This window comes from Amborella trichopoda, chromosome 1, assembly GCF_054954075.1.
Source record: "Amborella trichopoda isolate Santa Cruz 75 chromosome 1, AtrichopodaSantaCruz75HAP2 v2.0, whole genome shotgun sequence".
NCBI classification, from domain to species: domain Eukaryota; kingdom Viridiplantae; phylum Streptophyta; class Magnoliopsida; order Amborellales; family Amborellaceae; genus Amborella; species Amborella trichopoda.
In genome coordinates this window covers 5,828,682-5,834,944 of record NC_142336.1, presented here as the reverse complement: position 1 = coordinate 5,834,944, position 6,263 = coordinate 5,828,682, and positions in this window count along the sequence as shown.

Sequence of the window (6,263 nt, the reverse complement as noted above, 5' to 3'; positions counted from 1 at the left end):
AGTCGCAGAAGAAACTAGGAGAGAGGGGGGTGTGCGTTAACACGAGAGTGCACAAAAATGACTGGATAAGGGGGCGCTTGAAGAGAGCAAATGTAATTAAAAAAAAAATTAGGGCAAGTTGTTGTGTCCATGCGGGAATAATTTCGCATTAATAAGAAAGAGTAATGATCCTACGAGACCTACCTCACCGAATGGGCGTAAAAGATCGTCGTTGAATTTTGACACATTTTTTTAAAAAATCAAATTTTATTTATATAATAATTTTTGAAATTTTACACGCATGAGTGTAAAAAGATTTTATCTATTTAACAACTTTTGAAATCCTACTCATATGAGTGTAAAAGGTTTTCCGAGGATCATTACTCATAAAAAAAAAAAGATGTGGTTTTTATAAGGTTGTACCTCTAAATTTTATCAGTAATTTTAATGAAAAAATTTCTTAAGATTATACCTATTTTTATATTTAATTATAAATTTTTCAACTCTCAAAATGTTTAAAATCCAGTAGATTTATGAACCTATAAAAATCTTGAAAATAGATAGTGTAGATAATATATTACGAGATTCACAATCTATGGGACTCGAAATCTTTTTTTCGTCCTATTCATACATCTTAATGTCAAGGTCATCAATTAGAGGTTTTTTCGATATTAAAACAACTTTTTTTAATGGATTTTTGAAGTGCTTTTGTAATTCTACATTTTAAAGTTGCAACTTTATATAAACTTTTTTCATAAAAAATTTCTTTGAAATTTTATCATAAAAATAGTTTCTCTTTCCCTCCAAAATTTTCATTAAGCATAGCTATGTCAGCTAGTATGTAATCTTTTTCTATTATATATTATGGGATTATTTTAAAAAAATACTATTTATCTTTTATATATAAAAAGGTTACAATCATTCCCTCTCATTAGATGTCAAATTATATGGCTTGGGTTGAGTTACCAAGTCTGATATATTATTATTATTATTTTAACTTTGTGTGTATTTAGTGACACTTTTACAACCACTCATTTTGAAATTTAAGGGACAAGAATGATTGTGTCTTCTCTATACAAAAGATAAAATGTGTGGTTTATATAGAGTCGAGGATCTAAATAATCAAATTATAGCCCACCTTCAAATAGTATCAAGAAATGTAGTTTCAATATTGGAAATCTTTGTGATAGCCTTAAAATATATTTTAATTTTTAATTATAAAATTTTAAGCTTCAAAATTAGTGTAGATCGAACAGATTTATGAACACTAGAAACTATTGAAAATTGACAGTCAAAAAATGCGTTAGAAGATGCACTTTTTCCAAATCTTTAAATCCATTTTTTTTCTCATCTCCATGCATCTTGATGACGAGATGATCAATTTGAGGATATTTGGGCATCAAAATAACCTCTTCTAGTAAAATTTTTCAAGTGGGCTCTAATTTGATTGTTTAGAGCCTCGACTCCATATAAACTTTTTCCAAAGATAAATAGTCCTTTTGTAGACAATCCCCTACATTATTGGCCATGCTTTAAATACTTGGGAAGAAATACAATTCTGTTGTAAGAAATTCCCAATGTAATATGAGTATCTAGCTTTTTTTAAATTATTAAACTTGAAAAAAGTTATAATAAGACTATTTTTGTTTGATACAAGAATATCATAGCAAAGAGAGAGAAAAATAAAAAGCAAAAATAAATAGTGAGAGAATATATCATCTCTTATCTTCGAGATGTCCATACATCTCACTATTATATACCTAGAAAAAACGTCAAAGAAATAATCTAAAATAAATTCACATTACCAAACTACTGTGCATTTTCAAAAATAAAATAGAATTTATTTGTAAATTTCCTAGAATAAAAACCTAACTTGCACCTCAATAAAACCTAATCACTATTAAATCATATCCCTACATTTTTTATGAATTAAACTACCAGTTTTACCCTCTAATTCTCTACAATAAAAGAAAAAAAAAAGATAAAAATTAGAAGTCCAAAACAATGGCAAATATCAATTTTAATATCAAGGTTTCAAAAAATGCTAGGCAGCCTGCCTGACGCCCAGCACCTAGGCGGGGGCCCAGAACCTCGGGCGCCCCATAGTTTTAAAAAAACGAGAAACTCCTAGTCCACCTGGACGCCCGCCTAGATGCCCACCTGGGCGCCCACCCAGGGACATCCGCCTTGGGCACTCGCTTCGGCAACCGCCCAGGTACATCCGTTCGTGTAGGGCCACTTGGGCCTAGGCGGATGAATTTTTTGTCTAGGCCGCGTAGGCGTCAGGCGGACTGTTTTTTAAAACATTGTTTAATATCTAAAAAAATAGTGAAATAATAAATAAATAAATAAATATCGATTACATCATTCTTCAGGTATTGGAAAAAAGCTTAATCTCAAATTTATTGTGTTCATCTCATCCCTTGGAATAATTGGTGCACCCACCATTAGTTTCTTCAATCAACCAATTAACTAAAGACTTGGCGTGCAACATTTAGTGGAGCATTTGGATGTCAAGTAGAGTCTTGAATTCTCTTTCGAGCTCCTCGTAGAGCTCTGGATGGTGGATATTTCTCAGGTTGTATTTTTTGCATCAAAATTTGCTCATTATATATAGAATTGACATCCAAAGTTGATTGTAGAACATTATTCATCCATAGGGTAAACCTCGATACCAAATCTTCCTCTTCTTGCCGATTAATAATTTCTAATTGCTTTAACAACTTCACCGGTCTCTCCTTGATGATCTCGAATACCTTCGATGGCTTTACTTTGCGCACTTTAATTTGTTGTTTCACACTCTCCATGATTCATGGCAATATATCCTTGATCATGAGAGCGGATTTTGATGTCATTGTGATAAATTAGATATTCTAATACTCTAATACAATTAATGCAGGAAGGAGGGAGGAAAAAAATAAATTTTAAAAATAAAAGATAAAAATAAATATTGAGAGATATACCGTCGATCAAGGTCTGCAAGTGAGTTCACTCCAAAAGATCTCTTCGTATGTCAATTATTTTTATTTCCTCTTCTATTGGTTTATTTCCTCTTCTATTGAAAGTCCAACAGTTACATAATTATAAACCGAACTTGCTCCCTACGATAATCACTATTAAACCTAGCCCTTCACTTTTACGAATTAAAATTCAAGTTCTACCCCCCAATTCTCTACAATGAAAAAGAAGACATAAATGCTCTAAAAAAAACTAGAAACTTAAAATAATGCTAAACATAAATTTTAGTATCTAAAAAACAGACTAAAACACTTAAAAACCCATTACATCCTATTTGCTTATTGATAAAATTCTATTTTAAGACTGCTTAGAAACACAAAATTTGGGAATATAACCCGTTGGATACTTCTACAAGTAAGTTTTAAATCTAATTAAAGAAAATAGGTTTTGAGTTTTCAATATAGTTTGTACTGCATAAACTACTCGCAGTGAAATCATAACATAATTTATAAGGCAGAAGAAAAGTTCCATGAAAGATGTTGTGGAAATATTGTGTTTTTTTTAACGTAGGGGTGGCAATGGATCTGGCAGGTCGGGTCTTGGTTGGACTGAACACTATTCAGATCCGGTTTCCGAGTCCATGTATACCTGATTCAAATAATGTTATACCCCAAGAAAGAAAAGATCACTTTCAGCTATGCTGACTGTCGAGGAGATCACCATATGGGGCAGAGGCCTTATCGGGTCAGGTCTCAACAAAGCCATCGCTCCATGAGAAGTGAACATGATCTAGTTGTTTCACATGTTCCACATTTTAAGAAGCTCTACCCCGATCTCCTAAGTTGCGTAATTTCTCGACTAGTGATTGAAAAATCGGCCGAGCTATGTTTTTTTTTCTTTTTTTTTTTATGTTTTCTATCATTTTGACATAGATTGAAAAATGTTTTAGGTATAAATACTTATTTTTACACTTTCCCATTTTTTTGGATTATTTAAAAAAAAGTACGGTTTGTATAGAGCCGAGGCTCTAAACAATCACATTTGAGCCCATCTTCAAATAGTGTCAAGAAATAGGGTTTTAATATTGGAAAATTTTGTAATAACCTTAAAATATATTTTCATCTTTAATTATAAAAATTAAAACTTCAAAAGTAGTGTAGATCGAGTAGATCTATGAAAACTTGAAAATTGACGGTCAAAAAATGCGTTACAAGATACATTATTTCCAAAACTTGACATCCATTTTTTTTCTCATGTCCATGCATCTTGATGTCAAGAATCAATTTGATGATATTTGGGTATTACATCTTCTAGTAAAAATTTTGAGGTAGACTCGTTTGATTGTTTAGAGCCTAGGCTCTATATAAACTTTTCCCTTTAAAAAATACCCCCGCCATTGATTTTGTAAGATCTATTTTTTAAATATTTTTTTAACATCATTTTGAACTAGTGGTTTAAAAAACGGATCGGTACCCCTGATCGGGCACTCCAAAAACCCATCCGGATCGGTGAATCGACGATCCGAATCGAGAATCGTCCTACTCGGTTGGATTAAGCTTTAAAAAAATTCAAAAAAATTATTAAAATTCATTATAAATGTTATATTTTAAGAATCCAATAAGAAACGAGGGTACTACATTGTTAACTTTTATTTTTTTCATCAATTTGTGAATATTGAGACGTTCTTATCCTGTATAAACTTATGTTAACCATTAAATTTACATCGCACAAGAGAAAAATCATAGAATTATCAAGGATAAAGTATATCAATCATACATAGACTACAACAAGGAGTAGACTAAATCGATGAAAAAATGACCACTAAAATTTCGAATTAGCAAAAAACCCTAATCCGCTAACAAAACCCAAATTATTACAACCTAATTATAATCCAAAATTATTACAACCTAACTAACTATAATATTATATACTGAAATTAAAATTATTGGTTAACATATTATAATTATTTTATTATACAAACATTAACAAATCCAAAATATTTTATAATATGATCTAATTTAAAATATATTATTGACAACTGTAAGAAAAATAGTACATTATATGATTTATAATGCAAAAATTAATAAATAAAATAAAATTTTGATTATCAATATAGAAATTATTTGAATGCATATCAATTTTTGAAATAACACTTTAATTTTTCAAAATTTTAATTTTTTAGATTCTAGAATAAATTTAATAAAAAAGATTGTTAATAGAAAGATAGAATTTCAAATGGAATAATTTTATTTTTAAATACATTATTTTCTGTTTATTTTTTATTTTTTTCACAACAAAAATAGTATATTACATGATTTATAATGTAAAAATTAATAAATAAAATAAAAATTTAATTGTCAATATAAAAATTATTTGAATGCGTACCGATTTTTAAAACAGCATTTTCATTTTTCAAAATTTTAATTTTTTAGATTCTAGAACAAATTTTTTTTTTTTTTAACAACATTATTTTTTGCTTATTTTTTATTTTTTTTACAACAAAAATTATTATTTTTACAACAAAAATAAAAAAATTTTTATTTTTTTTACCATAAAAATAAAATGATTTTTTACAATATAAATATAATATTTTTTATTTTTTTTACAATAAAAATAAAATGATGTGAAGCACCCACGGGGTTTGAACCTGAGGTGTCCATCAACTAAGAAGAAGCAATGACCATAAAGCCACGTTGTTACAAGTGTATTAACTTTTCATATTAATAATACTTATTCGATATCTATTTTAATTTAATGCGCATTGTAAGTATTATCCCACATCCAAGAATGAGTATAAAAGTTTGTTGTATAAATAGTTTCGATGGACTACTTTAAATGTACATGTGTAAACGCGTGGCTACGATGCTGTGGTGTCTAAGGCTTGCCATGTGTGGCCATGTGTGACTAAAGAACGGCATTGATCATGTAACCGGGCGGTTTTCAGTTTTACGATGTAATCGGCACAGGATTACCGATTTTCGTGCCCCTCGAACGAATCCGTTGCGACTCGCCGATTTTTAAATTTTTAAATTACTGTACTCGCCGATTTTTAAATTTTTAAATTACTGTTTCTAAGTGTTTTGCTTAATCTTACTTTAAACTTACATTTCCTGTTTTTTTGATATTTTTTTATTACTTTTTTACATTTTTTTCTGCTACAGTACTTTGCTTAATCTTACTTTTAACTTACATTTCCTATTGTTTTTATATTTTTTATTACTTTTTGTTTTGCTTAATCTTACTTTAAACTTACATTTCCTATTTTTTTGATATTTTTTTATTACTTTTTTACATTTTTCGCTGCTACAGTACTTTGCTTAATCTTA